Source organism: Eschrichtius robustus, unplaced genomic scaffold, assembly GCF_028021215.1.
Source record: "Eschrichtius robustus isolate mEscRob2 unplaced genomic scaffold, mEscRob2.pri scaffold_657, whole genome shotgun sequence".
Classification (NCBI taxonomy): Eukaryota; Metazoa; Chordata; class Mammalia; order Artiodactyla; family Eschrichtiidae; genus Eschrichtius; species Eschrichtius robustus.
The window spans coordinates 24,240-40,203 of NW_027175532.1; the positions used below are offsets into that span (position 1 = coordinate 24,240).

The 15,964-nt window shown below is 54.7% G+C and overlaps 6 non-coding genes across 6 annotated transcripts; all 6 read right to left on the minus strand.

Moving 5' to 3' along the window:
* Nucleotides 1-398: 398 nt before the first annotated feature.
* LOC137758065 (small nucleolar RNA SNORD116) lies at nt 399-491 on the minus strand. Its single transcript, XR_011072738.1, has one exon. It is a non-coding gene; the product is annotated as a small nucleolar RNA SNORD116 (small nucleolar RNA).
* A 2,685-nt stretch (nt 492-3,176) lies between these two features.
* Nucleotides 3,177-3,268, minus strand: LOC137758056 (small nucleolar RNA SNORD116). The gene has a single exon (XR_011072729.1). It is a non-coding gene; the product is annotated as a small nucleolar RNA SNORD116 (small nucleolar RNA).
* A 2,660-nt stretch (nt 3,269-5,928) lies between these two features.
* On the minus strand, nt 5,929-6,021 carry LOC137758066 (small nucleolar RNA SNORD116). The gene has a single exon (XR_011072739.1). It is a non-coding gene; the product is annotated as a small nucleolar RNA SNORD116 (small nucleolar RNA).
* Nucleotides 6,022-8,706: 2,685 nt separating this feature from the next.
* LOC137758057 (small nucleolar RNA SNORD116) lies at nt 8,707-8,798 on the minus strand. The gene has a single exon (XR_011072730.1). It is a non-coding gene; the product is annotated as a small nucleolar RNA SNORD116 (small nucleolar RNA).
* Nucleotides 8,799-11,488: 2,690 nt separating this feature from the next.
* On the minus strand, nt 11,489-11,581 carry LOC137758046 (small nucleolar RNA SNORD116). The gene has a single exon (XR_011072720.1). It is a non-coding gene; the product is annotated as a small nucleolar RNA SNORD116 (small nucleolar RNA).
* Nucleotides 11,582-14,241: 2,660 nt separating this feature from the next.
* LOC137758071 (small nucleolar RNA SNORD116) lies at nt 14,242-14,334 on the minus strand. Its single transcript, XR_011072743.1, has one exon. It is a non-coding gene; the product is annotated as a small nucleolar RNA SNORD116 (small nucleolar RNA).
* Between the last annotated feature and the right edge of the window lie 1,630 nt (nt 14,335-15,964).

The window sequence follows — 15,964 nt, forward strand, 5'->3', positions numbered from 1 at the left end:
ACGCAAGAACAGGGAGGGCCACAGGCCTGGCCTGAGGTTCCAGGCACCAACCAGGGACGCTTGCTCATTTTGGCTTCCAGAATCAACCCACAAAATGGCATGCACGAAGCGTGAACCTGGCCAAAACTCACCTCAAAACTGCCAGCTAACTGGGCCGAGACCAGCACACACTCCGACTCTTAAGACAAGCAGGAGAGCCTGCCCCCTCGCATTCCCGCAACAGCCATTCAGCAGGGACCCGGGATTCACAGATAACACAGCTTATGTGCAGACACGGTCAACACTCAGAAAGAAGCCCCTCCAATCCTGGAGCCCTTGGTGGTGTATGCATGCATGTCGGCGGGGGACGCTGGCCCTCATTCCTAACTGTCCTCTCCCCCTGAGAGAGGAAACGTGCTGAAGCTCAGTTTCGATGAGGAGACGGTAGAGTGTTCTCACTCATTTGGTTCAGAGTTTCCAAAGAATGCATGCAAGGGTGTCATCATCGATCCAAGCACATGCTGGGACGCTGCAGCACACATTCGAGGTGTGCACGGGGCTCTGTACAGGAGCGATGAGCCTGGGCTACCCCAAAAGCCTGGTGAATCCACAGCCCTCAGGCCAGTCAACAAGAGGAACAATCAATCCACTCTTGCAGCCTTTGGGCCCGTCTGAGGAAAACCTAATATCTAATGGCACATCTTGGGGTGCTTGAATACCTACCGTCCTGAGTTATCCACGAACATGCTCGGGGACATGTGCCCGCCTCACTTTTTCCAGGTCTTCTAAGCACCTCCAGGCATCAGAGCACACGAAGGTTTTCTTGTTTGTGCCGATGGCCAGCCTTTCCCAGCAACTGCACCTGAGAAGTGGACAGAAATCACCGAGGCTTCCTAAGTGGACCGGTGTCCTCAGAGGACATGATCCATACAAACATTTACCTGACCTTGAGCTCTGAAACTGCTTCCCAAGGACCTCTATCCCTTACCGAGAATTGACTGCATGTCTGATAGTACAACGGCAGGAAGTTAGGCACATATGTTGGCTGGTGTGTGAGAGGCTGTATGTGTGTGTTCACACGTGTGGGCATGTGCGACTGTGACTGGGCATGCGGACGTGCTTGTGGGTTTCTCTGTGTGCCGCTGAATACGCGTCTTGGTCTCTGTGTGTCCCTATGGCCCTGTGAAGAGGAGTCCAAAAGTAAAATAAATAGTTTATACACAGAACCCTGGTTAGACCCCCAACTGAAAGGAGAAAGACCCCTTTCAGCTTCAAGAGGCCGTGGGCACACTTTGACCCCAGGGGCTGTTGAAAGGGTCGACGGACTCCCGCTCTCCCACAGCCACGCCTTCTGACCAAAACACAAATTCTCGACGAGACCTGCCTCTGGGCCTTGGCTGTGACATCTACCTGCAGCTCGAGACTCTGTCAGCTACCAGTATATCTGATGGGCATTTGGGGTCCCTCGCAGCACTTCCGGAAGCAAGGGAACTCCCATGGCCGGGCCGACACCGACCGGCAGCTGTCTACTGCCAAGATGAAGCCTGAAACCACTCAAGGGGCTAACGAACGTGGGCCCACGTGCCACTTCTCGCCAACTAGGCCTAATCACTTTCCATTGAGCTGTGGGAATGCCCACCACAGGAAGTGGTGGGCTTCAGCCACCATGACCCATGTCGGATCCCCAAGGCGGAAACTAGTCCACATTCCCAGCCACGTCTCAGGCAGCTCCCATCTTGAATGTTCACGGCCCTGACCCCTAAGGAAACGATCAAACCCTTGAAAGCCTCGTCCTACGTGCCCTCCTCCAGCCCAAAGGGCGATACTACCCTACTGGAAACCACAAACATCTTCAGAACACGGGAACACTGAACACCAGGGAAGACAGACCGCAAGCCTGCCTCCTTCTTTGATGCTGATCCCACCCCATGCATCCTGGCAATTCTCCACTGCCACAGTGACACTAGCGAGTAACTCACAGTGATCAAAGTCATGGTCCCTGAGGACCACAGACAGACTTTAAACGGAAGGCCTCTGCCATGCGACGGGACCTGGAAGCCTGAAAGGGAACGGTGGCTGGTCACAGCAGCACAGCAGGCATGGCAATTGGACCCCCATCTCGGCCCCACCAATGGACTCCAGATAAACCTCTGGCTGTTCGAAAGGCCTGTGTGCTACACTGGCCGGTCACGTCATTGCCCCACGGGAGAAACACTTTCGCTTTACACATTGCCAAACAAGGGAACAAAGCGGCCAAAGGGGATATTCGCATAACTCAACTACCCCCAAGGAGGCCGGCACAGACGCCTCACCATGTCGATCTTCTCTACTTCCCACAAGACACCCTTTGGATGTCATTCCTCGGGCAACGGGATCGCAACTCTACACAAGTTACCTACCTCAACTCACACGCTTGAACTACCAAAGCCATCCGCTCCATAGGCAGCTTATGACAGCCCATCACAAACAAGACACATTCTTGGGAAGCCGAGGCCAGCGCCTGCAACCCAATGGTGACAGCCCATCCCACGACATCACACAAGACCTTTCCTCATGATACCTTCCCTTTCTCTCCAGGCCAGCAGCCACCACCCAGGCTTAAATGCTTCACTCCAATCCCACCCCACTACACGAACCTCCACTTAGCGCCAACAGTGTGCCGGCAACTTCAGCAGAGGAGCTGACAGGGGCATCACTGAGGCCAATCCTTCAGCCCCCTTCCGCCTTCGCCCAACACCAGCCCACGCCCGCCCACTGCTCCAGCCACACCGGGCAGTCAAGAACCTCACCGCGTGAAACACAACAGCAGAGAGGGCCAAAGGCCTGGCCTGAGGCTCCAGGCTGCAACCAAGGAAGCTTGCTCATTTTGGCTTCCATAATCAACCTCGGAAGCGGCATGCACAAAGCGTGATCCTGTCCAAAAATCACCTCTCCAAGCTGCAATCTTACTGGGTCTATACCAGAACACACTCCGACCCTGAAGACTAGCAGGAAAGCCTGCCCTCTTGCATTCCCTCAACGGCCTTTTAGCAGGGACCGGGGATTCCTAGATGACCCAGCTTATGGGCAGATATGGTCGACCCTCAGACAGGAGCCCCTCCAATGCTGGAGCCCTTAGTGGTGTTTGCATGCCTATCAGCAAGAGACGTTGGCCCTCATTCCTAACTGTCCCATACCCCCGAGACAGGAAACGTGCTGGACCTCAGTTTCGATGAGGTGACGGAAAAGCGTTCTCACCATTTTGTTCAGATTTTCCAAGGAATGCATACAAGGGTGTCATCATCGATCCAAGCACATGCTGGGACGCTGCAGAACACAAAAGGGAAGGTTGTGGGGCTCTGCAGAGGAGCCATGACCTGGAAGTACTCCAAAAGCCTGGGGAATCCACAGTCCTCAGGCCACTCAGCAAGACCAACAATCAATCCATTCTTGCAACCATTGGGCCCATCTGTGGAAAACCTAATATCCAATGGCACATTGGGTGAATGCCTACCGTCCTGAGATATCCACAGACATGCTCGGCAACTTGTACCCGCCCCACTTTTTCCAGTTCTCCTTAGCACATCCAGTCATCAGACAATGCGAAGGTCTTTTTCTCTTTGCCGACAGCCAGCCTTACCCTGAAACTGCACCTGTGAAGTGGACAGAAATCACGCAGGTTTCTGAATTGCACCAGGGTCCTCAGAGAACATGATCCTTATGAGCACATAACCTGGGCGTGAGCCTGGAAGCTGCTTCCCAAGTACCACTATCCCCTACCGAAAACTGATTGTGTGTCTCACAGCACGACTGAAGGAAGTTACGCACGTACGTTGGTCGGTGTGTGAGACGCTGTATGTGTGTATTCACACGTGTGGGGGTGTGTGACTGTGACTGTGCACGAGGATGCGTTTGTGGATTCCTGTGTGTGCCGCTAAATACGCGTCTTGGTCTCTGGGAGTCCCTGTGGCCCATTGCAGATGCCTCAGACAGTAAACCTCAAAGTTTATACACAGCGCCCTGGTTGGACCCCCAGCTGAAAGGCGAAAGGACCCTGTCAGATTCATGAGGCCGCATGCAAACTTTGACCCCCAGGGCTGTCGAAATAGTCCACAGACTCCCGCTCTCCCACAGCCACGCCTTCTGACCAAAGCACAAAGACTGGACGAGACCTCCCTCCCGGCCGTGGGTGTCACACCTATGTGGACCTGGAGATCCTGCCACCTACCACCACATCTGATGTGCCCTTGGGGTCACTCCCAGTGCTCCCGGAAGCAAGGTAACCTCCCATGGGCGGGCTGACACCGACCTGCAGTTGCCGACAGGCAAGATGCAGCCTGGCAATTCTCAAGGGGTTAACGGACTTCGGCCCAAGTGCCTCATCTTGCCAACTAGACCAAATCGCTTTCCATGACCCCATGGGAATGCCCTCAATGGGAAGTGTGGGGCTTCAGCAACCATGACACAGGTTGGAATCCCACAGAGGAAATTAGGCCACCTTCCCGGCCACGTATAGGCAACCATCCAACTGGTAGTGTTTACGGCCCTGTCCACTGAGGAAACGCTCAAACGCTACACAGCCTCGTACTAAGTGCCCTCCTCCTGCCTGCAGGGCGACTCGATTCGACTTGAAGCCACAGACATCATGCGAACACGGAGACACTGAACAGCAGGGAAGACACACCGCAAGCCTGTCTGCTTGGATGATGCCCACCCCACCCCATGCATCCTGGCAATTCTCCACTGCCACAGCGACACTACCGAGGAACTCACAGTGATCAAAGGCACTCTCCCCGAGGACCACAGACAGACTTTCAACGGAAAACCTTTGCCACAAGAGGGGACCTGGAAACTTGAAAGGGCACAGTGGCTGACCACGTCAGTGCACCTGGCATCACAACAGTGCCCCCACCTCTGTCCCGCCAACGGAGTGCTCCAGATACACCTCTAGCTGTTCGCAAGCAGAGTCATCCCCCCCGGGAGAAGCACTTTCGCTTTACACATTCCCAAACAAGGGAACAAAGCGGCCAAAGGGGATGTTCGCATAACTAACCATCCTCCAAGGAGGCCGGCACAGATGCGACACCGTGTCGATCTTCTCCACCCCTCACAAGACACCCTTTGGGAGTCTTTCCTATGGCAACGGGATCGCAACTCTACACAGGTTACCTACCTCACCTCATCCACTTCAACTGCCAAAGCCATCCCCTCCATAGGCAGCTGATGCCAGCCAATCACGAACATGACACATCCTTGGGAAGCCAAGTCCTGCACCTGCAACCCAATTATGATAGCCTATTCCATGACATCAGAAAGGACATGTCCTCATCTTCCCTTCCCTTCCTGTGCGGGCCATCAGTGATCCACGCAGGTTGAAATACAGCACTCGTTCCTCTCCCCACTCCACGATGACCCACTTGGCATCAACACTGTGCCGGGAGTTAAAGTAGAGAAGCCAACAAGGGCAGCAGCGAGGCCTAATCCATCAGCCCCTTTCCGCCGATGCCGAACCGAGCTCAGCCCAGCCCATTGCTCCAGCCTCCCTAGGCACTCAAGAACCTCACCGTGAAAAACGCAAGAACAGGGAGGGCCACAGGCCTGGCCTGAGGTTCCAGGCACCAACCAGGGACGCTTGCTCATTTTGGCTTCCAGAATCAACCCACAAAATGGCATGCACGAAGCGTGAACCTGGCCAAAACTCACCTCAAAACTGCCAGCTAACTGGGCCGAGACCAGCACACACTCCGACTCTTAAGACAAGCAGGAGAGCCTGCCCCCTCGCATTCCCGCAACAGCCATTCAGCAGGGACCCGGGATTCACAGATAACACAGCTTATGTGCAGACACGGTCAACACTCAGAAAGAAGCCCCTCCAATCCTGGAGCCCTTGGTGGTGTATGCATGCATGTCGGCGGGGGACGCTGGCCCTCATTCCTAACTGTCCTCTCCCCCTGAGAGAGGAAACGTGCTGAAGCTCAGTTTCGATGAGGAGACGGTAGAGTGTTCTCACTCATTTGGTTCAGAGTTTCCAAAGAATGCATGCAAGGGTGTCATCATCGATCCAAGCACATGCTGGGACGCTGCAGCACACATTCGAGGTGTGCACGGGGCTCTGTACAGGAGCGATGAGCCTGGGCTACCCCAAAAGCCTGGTGAATCCACAGCCCTCAGGCCAGTCAACAAGAGGAACAATCAATCCACTCTTGCAGCCTTTGGGCCCGTCTGAGGAAAACCTAATATCTAATGGCACATCTTGGGGTGCTTGAATACCTACCGTCCTGAGTTATCCACGAACATGCTCGGGGACATGTGCCCGCCTCACTTTTTCCAGGTCTTCTAAGCACCTCCAGGCATCAGAGCACACGAAGGTTTTCTTGTTTGTGCCGATGGCCAGCCTTTCCCAGCAACTGCACCTGAGAAGTGGACAGAAATCACCGAGGCTTCCTAAGTGGACCGGTGTCCTCAGAGGACATGATCCATACAAACATTTACCTGACCTTGAGCTCTGAAACTGCTTCCCAAGGACCTCTATCCCTTACCGAGAATTGACTGCATGTCTGATAGTACAACGGCAGGAAGTTAGGCACATATGTTGGCTGGTGTGTGAGAGGCTGTATGTGTGTGTTCACACGTGTGGGCATGTGCGACTGTGACTGGGCATGCGGACGTGCTTGTGGGTTTCTCTGTGTGCCGCTGAATACGCGTCTTGGTCTCTGTGTGTCCCTATGGCCCTGTGAAGAGGAGTCCAAAAGTAAAATAAATAGTTTATACACAGAACCCTGGTTAGACCCCCAACTGAAAGGAGAAAGACCCCTTTCAGCTTCAAGAGGCCGTGGGCACACTTTGACCCCAGGGGCTGTTGAAAGGGTCGACGGACTCCCGCTCTCCCACAGCCACGCCTTCTGACCAAAACACAAATTCTCGACGAGACCTGCCTCTGGGCCTTGGCTGTGACATCTACCTGCAGCTCGAGACTCTGTCAGCTACCAGTATATCTGATGGGCATTTGGGGTCCCTCGCAGCACTTCCGGAAGCAAGGGAACTCCCATGGCCGGGCCGACACCGACCGGCAGCTGTCTACTGCCAAGATGAAGCCTGAAACCACTCAAGGGGCTAACGAACGTGGGCCCACGTGCCACTTCTCGCCAACTAGGCCTAATCACTTTCCATTGAGCTGTGGGAATGCCCACCACAGGAAGTGGTGGGCTTCAGCCACCATGACCCATGTCGGATCCCCAAGGCGGAAACTAGTCCACATTCCCAGCCACGTCTCAGGCAGCTCCCATCTTGAATGTTCACGGCCCTGACCCCTAAGGAAACGATCAAACCCTTGAAAGCCTCGTCCTACGTGCCCTCCTCCAGCCCAAAGGGCGATACTACCCTACTGGAAACCACAAACATCTTCAGAACACGGGAACACTGAACACCAGGGAAGACAGACCGCAAGCCTGCCTCCTTCTTTGATGCTGATCCCACCCCATGCATCCTGGCAATTCTCCACTGCCACAGTGACACTAGCGAGTAACTCACAGTGATCAAAGTCATGGTCCCTGAGGACCACAGACAGACTTTAAACGGAAGGCCTCTGCCATGCGACGGGACCTGGAAGCCTGAAAGGGAACGGTGGCTGGTCACAGCAGCACAGCAGGCATGGCAATTGGACCCCCATCTCGGCCCCACCAATGGACTCCAGATAAACCTCTGGCTGTTCGAAAGGCCTGTGTGCTACACTGGCCGGTCACGTCATTGCCCCACGGGAGAAACACTTTCGCTTTACACATTGCCAAACAAGGGAACAAAGCGGCCAAAGGGGATATTCGCATAACTCAACTACCCCCAAGGAGGCCGGCACAGACGCCTCACCATGTCGATCTTCTCTACTTCCCACAAGACACCCTTTGGATGTCATTCCTCGGGCAACGGGATCGCAACTCTACACAAGTTACCTACCTCAACTCACACGCTTGAACTACCAAAGCCATCCGCTCCATAGGCAGCTTATGACAGCCCATCACAAACAAGACACATTCTTGGGAAGCCGAGGCCAGCGCCTGCAACCCAATGGTGACAGCCCATCCCACGACATCACACAAGACCTTTCCTCATGATACCTTCCCTTTCTCTCCAGGCCAGCAGCCACCACCCAGGCTTAAATGCTTCACTCCAATCCCACCCCACTACACGAACCTCCACTTAGCGCCAACAGTGTGCCGGCAACTTCAGCAGAGGAGCTGACAGGGGCATCACTGAGGCCAATCCTTCAGCCCCCTTCCGCCTTCGCCCAACACCAGCCCACGCCCGCCCACTGCTCCAGCCACACCGGGCAGTCAAGAACCTCACCGCGTGAAACACAACAGCAGAGAGGGCCAAAGGCCTGGCCTGAGGCTCCAGGCTGCAACCAAGGAAGCTTGCTCATTTTGGCTTCCATAATCAACCTCGGAAGCGGCATGCACAAAGCGTGATCCTGTCCAAAAATCACCTCTCCAAGCTGCAATCTTACTGGGTCTATACCAGAACACACTCCGACCCTGAAGACTAGCAGGAAAGCCTGCCCTCTTGCATTCCCTCAACGGCCTTTTAGCAGGGACCGGGGATTCCTAGATGACCCAGCTTATGGGCAGATATGGTCGACCCTCAGACAGGAGCCCCTCCAATGCTGGAGCCCTTAGTGGTGTTTGCATGCCTATCAGCAAGAGACGTTGGCCCTCATTCCTAACTGTCCCATACCCCCGAGACAGGAAACGTGCTGGACCTCAGTTTCGATGAGGTGACGGAAAAGCGTTCTCACCATTTTGTTCAGATTTTCCAAGGAATGCATACAAGGGTGTCATCATCGATCCAAGCACATGCTGGGACGCTGCAGAACACAAAAGGGAAGGTTGTGGGGCTCTGCAGAGGAGCCATGACCTGGAAGTACTCCAAAAGCCTGGGGAATCCACAGCCCTCAGGCCACTCAGCAAGAGGAACAATCAATCCACTCTTGCAGCCATTGGGCCCATCTGAGGAAAACCTAATATCTAATGGCACATCTTGTGGTGCTTGAATACCTACCGTCCTGAGTTATCCACGACCATGATCGGGGACATGGGCCCGCCACACTTTTTCCAGGTCTTCTTAGCACCTCCAAGCATCAGAGCACACAAAGGTTTTCTTGTTTGTGCCGATGGCCAGCCTTTCCCAGCAACTGCACCTGAGAAGTGGACAGAAATCACCGAGGCTTCCTAAGTGGACCGGTGTCCTCAGAGGACATGATCCATACAAACATTTACCTGGCCTTGAGCTCTGAAACTGCTTCCCAAGGACCTCTATCCCTTACCGAGAATTGACTGCATGTCTGATAGTACGACTGCAGGAAGTTAGGCACCTACGTTGGCTGGTGTGTGAGAGGCTGTATGTGTGTGTTCACACGTGTGGGCGTGTGCGACTGTGACTGGGCTTGCGCACGTGCTTGTGGGTTTCTCTGTGTGCCGCTGAAAACGCGTCTTGGTCTCTGTGTATCCCTATGGCCCTGTGAAGAGGAGTCCAACAGTAAAAGAATTAGTTTATACACAGCACCCTTGTTAGACCCCCAACTGAAAGGAGAAAGAACCCTGTCAGCTTCAAGAGGCCGCGGCCACACTTTGACCCCCAGGGGCTGTTGAAAGGGTCCACGGACTCCCGCTCTCCCACAGCCACTCCTTCTGACCAAAACACAAAGACTCGACGAGACCTGCCTCTGGGCCTTGGCTGTGACATCTACCTGCAGCTCGAGACTCTGTCAGCTACTAGTATATCTGATGGGCATTTGGGGTCACTCGCAGCACTTCCAAAAGCAAGGGAACTCCCATGGTCGGGCCGACACCGACCGGCAGCTGTCTACTGCCAAGATGCAGCCTGAAACCACTCAAGGGGCTAACGAACGTGGGCCCACGTGCCACTTCTCGCCAACTAGGCCTAATCACTTTCCATTGACCCGTGGGTATGCCCTCCACAGGAAGCGGTGGGCTTCAGCCACCATGACCCATGTCGGATCCCCACGGCGGAAACTAGTCCACATTCCCAGCCACGTCTCAGGAAGCTCCCATCTTGAATGTTCACGGCCCTGATCCCTAAGGAAACGCTCAAACCCTTGAAAGCCGCGTCCTACGTGCCCTTCTCCAGCCCACAGGGCGACACGGCCCTACTGGAAACCACAAACATCTTCAGAACACGGGAACACTGAACACCAGGGAAGACAGACCGCAAGCCTGTCTCCTTCTTTGATGCTGATCCCACCCCATGCATCCTGGCAATTCTCCACTGCCACAGTGACACTAGCGAGTAACTCACAGTGATCAAAGGCATGGTCCCTGAGGACCACAGACAGACTTTCAACGGAAGACCTCTGCCATGCGACGGGACTTGGAAGCCTGAAAGGGAACGGTGGCTGGTCACAGCAGCACAGCAGGCATGGCAATTGGACCCCCATCTATGCCCCACCAATGGATTGCTCCAGATAAACCTCTGGCTGTTCGAAAGGCCTGCATGCTACACTGGCCGGTCGCGTCATTGCCCCACGGGAGAAACACTTTCGCTTTACACATTGCCAAACAAGGGAACAAAGCGGCCAAAGGGGATATTCGCATAACTCAACTACCCCCAAGGAGGCCGGCACAGACGCCTCACCATGTCGATCTTCTCTACTTCCCACAAGACACCCTTTGTATGTCATTCCTCGGGCAACGGGATCACAACTCTACACAGGTTACCTACATCAACTCACCCACTTGAACTACCAAAGCCATCTGCTCCATAGGCAGCTAATGCCAGCCCATCACGAACAAGACACATTCTTGGGAAGCCGAGGCCAGCGCCTGCAACCCAATGGTGACAGCTCATCCCACGACATCACACAGGACCTTTCCTCATGATACCTTCCCTTTCTCTCCAGGCCAGCAGCCACCACCCAGGTTGAAATGCTTCACTCGAACCACACCCCACTCCACGAACCTCCACTTAGCGCCAACAGTGTGCTGGCAACTTCAGCAGAGGAGCTGACAGGGGCAGCACTGAGGCCTAAACCTTCAGCCCCCTTCCGCCATCGCCCAACTCCAGCACACGCCCGCCAACTGCTCCAGCCACACCGGGAAGTCAAGAACCTCACCGCGCGAAACACAACAGCAGAGAGGGCCAAAGGCCTGGCCTGAGGCTCCAGGCTGCAACCAAGGAAGCTTGCTCATTTTGGCTTCCATAATCAACCTCGGAAGGGGCATGCACAAAGCGTGATCCTGTCCAAAAATCACCTCTCCAAGCTGCAAGATTACTGGGTCTACACCAGAACACACTCCGACCCTGAACACTAGCAGGAAAGCCTGCCCTCTTGCATTCCCTCAACGGCCTTTTAGCAGGGACCGGGGATTCCTAGATGACCCAGCTTATGGGCAGATATGGTCGACCCTCAGACAGGAGCCCCTCCAATGCTGGAGCCCTTAGTGGTGTTTGCATGCCTCTCAGCAGGAGAAGTTGGCCCTCATTCCTAACTGTCCCATACCCCCGAGACAGGAAAGGTGCTGGACCTCAGTTTCGATGAGGTGACGGAAGAGCGTTCTCACTCATTTTGTTCAGATTTTCCAAGGAATGCATACAAGGGTGTCATCATCGATCCAAGCACATGCTGGGACGCTGCAGAACACAAAAGGGAACGCTGTGCGGCTCTGCAGAAAAGCCATGACCTGGAAGTACTCCAACAGCCTGGGGAATCCACAGTCCTCAGGCCACTCAGCAAGATCAACAATCAATCCATTCTTGCAACCATTGGGCCCATCTGTGGAAAACCTTATATCCAATGGCACATTGGGTGAATGCCTACCGTCCTGAGATATCCACAGACATGCTTGGCAACTTGCACCCGCCCCACTTTTTCCAGTTCTCCTTAGCACATCCAGTCATCAGACAATGCGAAGGTCTTCTTCTCCTTGACGACAGCCAGCCTGACCCTGCAACTGCACCTGTGAAGTGGACAGAAATCACGCAGGTTTCTGAATTGCACCAGGGTCCTCAGAGAACATGATCCTTATGAGCACATAACCTGGGAGTGAGCCTGGAAGCTGCTTCCCAAGTACCACTATCCCCTACCGAAAACTGATTGTGTGTCTCATAGCACGACTATAGGAACTTACGCACGTACGTTGGTCGGTGTGTGAGACGCTGTATGTGTGTATTCACACGTGTGGGCGTGTGTGACTGTGACTGTGCACGAGGATGCGTGTGTGGATTCCTGTGTGTGCCGCTAAATACGCGTCTTGGTCTCTGGGTGTCCCTGTGGCCCTTTGCAGATGCCTCCAACAGTAAACGTCATAGATTATACACAGTACCCAGGTTGGACACCCAACTGAAAGGCGAAAGAACCCTGTCAGGTTCATGAGGCCGCATGCAAACTTTGGCCCCCAGGGCTGTCGAAATAGGCCACAGACTCCCGCTCTCCCACAGCCACGCCTTCTGACCAAAGCACAAAGCCTGGACGAGACCTCCCTCCCGGCCGTGGGTGCCACACCTATGTGGACCTGGAGATCCTGCCACCTACCACCACATCTGATGTGTCCTTGGGGTCACTTCCAGTGCTCCCGGAAGCAAGGTAACCTCCCATGGGCGGGCTGACACCGACCTGCAGTTGCCGACAGGCAAGATGCAGCCTGGCAATTCTCAAGGGGTTAACAGACTTCGGCCCAAGTGCCTCATCTCGCCAACTAGACCAAATCACTTTCCATGACCCCGTGGGAATGCCCTCAATGGGAAGTGTGGGGCTTCAGCAACCATGACACAGGTTGGAATCCCACAGAGGAAATTAGGCCACCTTCCCGGCCACGTATAGGCAAGCATCCAACTGGTAGGGTTTACGGCCCTGACCACTGAGGAAACGCTCAAACGCTACACAGCCTCGTCCTAAGTGCCCTCCTCCTGCCTGCAGGGCGACTCGATTCGACTTGAAGCCACAGACAACATGCGAACACAGAGACACTGAACAGCAGGGAAGACACGCCGCAAGCCTGTCTGCTTGGATGATGCCCACCCCACCCCATGCATCCTGGCAATTCTCCACTGCCACAGCGACACTACCGAGGAACTCACAGTGATCAAAGGCACTGTCCCCGAGGACCACAGACAGACTTTCAACGGAAAACCTTTGCCACACGAGGGGACCTGGAAACTTGAAAGGGCACGGTGGCTGTCCACGTCAGTGCACCTGGCGTCACAACAGTGCCCCCACCTCTGTCCCGCCAACGGACTGCTCCAGATACACCTCTAGCTGTTCGCAAGCCGAGTCATCCCCCCCGAGAGAAGCCCTTTCGCATTACACATTCCCAAACAAGGGAACAAAGCGGCCATAGGGTATGTTCGCATAACTAAAAATCCTCCAAGGAGGCCGGCACAGATGCGACACCATGTCGATCTTCTTCACCCCTCGCAAGACACCCTTTGGGAGTCTTTCCTCTGGCAACGGGATCGCAACTCTCCACAGGTTACCTACCTCACCTCATCCACTTCAACTGCCAAAGCCATCCCCTCCATAGGCAGCTGATGCCAGCCAATCACGAACATGACACATCCTTGGGAAGCCGAGGCCAGCACCTGCAACCCAATTATGATAGCCTATTCCATGACATCACAAAGGACATGTCCTCATCTTCCCTTCCCTTCCTGTGCGGGCCATCAGTGATCCACGCAGGTTGAAATACAGCACTCGTTCCTCTCCCCGCTCTACGATGACCCACTTGGCATCAACACTGTGCCGGGAGTTAAAGTAGAGAAGCCAACAAGGGCAGCAGCGAGGCCTAATCCATCAGCCCCTTTCCGCCAATGCCCAAACGAGCTCAGCCCAGCCCATTGCTCCAGGCTCATTATGCACTCAAGAACCTCACCGTGAAAAACGCAAGAACAGGGAGGGCCACAGGCCTGGCCTGAGGTTCCAGGCACCAACCAGGGACGCTTGCTCATTTTGGCTTCCAGAATCAACCCCCAAAATGGCATGCACGAAGCGTGAACCTGGCCAAAACTCACCTCCCAACTGCAAGCTAACTGGGCCTAGACCAGCACACACTCCGACTCTTAAGACCAGCAGGAGAGCCTGCCCCCTCGCATTCCCTCAACAGCCATTCAGCAGGGGCCCGGGATTCACAGATAACACAGCTTATGTGCAGACACGGTCAACCCTCAGACAGGAGGCCCTCCAATCCTGGAGTCCTTGGTGGTGTTTGCATGCATGTCGGCGGGGGACGCTGGCCCTCATTCCTTACTGTCCTCTCCCCCTGAGAGAGCAAACGTGCTGAACCTCAGTTTCGATGAGGAGACGGTAGAGTGTTCTCTCTCATTTGGTTCAGATTTTCCAAGGAATGCATGCAAGCGTGTCATCATCGATCCAAGCACATGCTGGGACGCTGCAGCACACAACCGGGGTGTGTGCGGGGCTCTGTACGGGAGCCATGAGCCTGGGCTACCTCAAAAGCCTGGAGAATCCACAGCCCTCAGGCCACTCAGCAAGAGGAACAATCAATCCACTCTTGCAGCCATTGGGCCCATCTGAGGAAAACCTAATATCTAATGGCACATCTTGTGGTGCTTGAATACCTACCGTCCTGAGTTATCCACGACCATGATCGGGGACATGGGCCCGCCACACTTTTTCCAGGTCTTCTTAGCACCTCCAAGCATCAGAGCACACAAAGGTTTTCTTGTTTGTGCCGACGGCCAGCCTTTCCCAACAACTGCACCTGAGAAGTGGACAGAAATCACCGAGGCTTCCTAAGTGGACCGGTGTCCTCAGAGGACATGATCCATACAAACATTTACCTGGCCTTGAGCTCTGAAACTGCTTCCCAAGGACCTCTATCCCTTACCGAGAATTGACTGCATGTCTGATAGTACGACTGCAGGAAGTTAGGCACCTACGTTGGCTTGTGTGTGAGAGGCTGTATGTGTGTGTTCACACGTGTGGGCGTGTGCGACTGTGACTGGGCTTGCGCACGTGCTTGTGGGTTTCTCTGTGTGCCGCTGAAAACGCGTCTTGGTCTCTGTGTATCCCTATGGCCCTGTGAAGAGGAGTCCAACAGTAAAAGAATTAGTTTATACACAGCACCCTTGTTAGACCCCCAACTGAAAGGAGAAAGAACCCTGTCAGCTTCAAGAGGCCGCGGCCACACTTTGACCCCCAGGGGCTGTTGAAAGGGTCCACGGACTCCCGCTCTCCCACAGCCACGCCTTCTGACCAAAACACAAAGACTCGACGAGACCTGCCTCTGGGCCTTGGCTGTGACATCTACCTGCAGCTCGAGACTCTGTCAGCTACTAGTATATCTGATGGGCATTTGGGGTCACTCGCAGCACTTCCAAAAGCAAGGGAACTCCCATGGTCGGGCCGACACCGACCGGCAGCTGTCTACTCCCAAGATGCAGCCTGAAACCACTCAAGGGGCTAACGAACGTGGGCCCACGTGCCACTTCTCGCCAACTAGGCCTAATCACTTTCCATTGACCCGTGGGTATGCCCTCCACAGGAAGCGGTGGGCTTCAGCCACCATGACCCATGTTGGATCCCCATGGGGGAAACTAGTCCACATTCCCAGCCACGTCTCAGGCATCTCCCATCTTGAATGTTCACGGCCCTGATCCCTAAGGAAACGCTCAAACCCTTGAAAGCCGCGTCCTACGTGCCCTTCTCCAGCCCACAGGGCGACACGGCCCTACTGGAAACCACAAACATCTTCAGAACACGGGAACACTGAACACCAGGGAAGACAGACCGCAAGCCTGTCTCCTTCTTTGATGCTGATCCCACCCCATGCATCCTGGCAATTCTCCACTGCCACAGTGACACTAGCGAGTAACTCACAGTGATCAAAGGCATGGTCCCTGAGGACCACAGACAGACTTTCAACGGAAGACCTCTGCCATGCGACGGGACTTGGAAGCCTGAAAGGGAACGGTGGCTGGTCACAGCAGCACAGCAGGCATGGCAATTGGACCCCCATCTATGCCCCACCAATGGATTGCT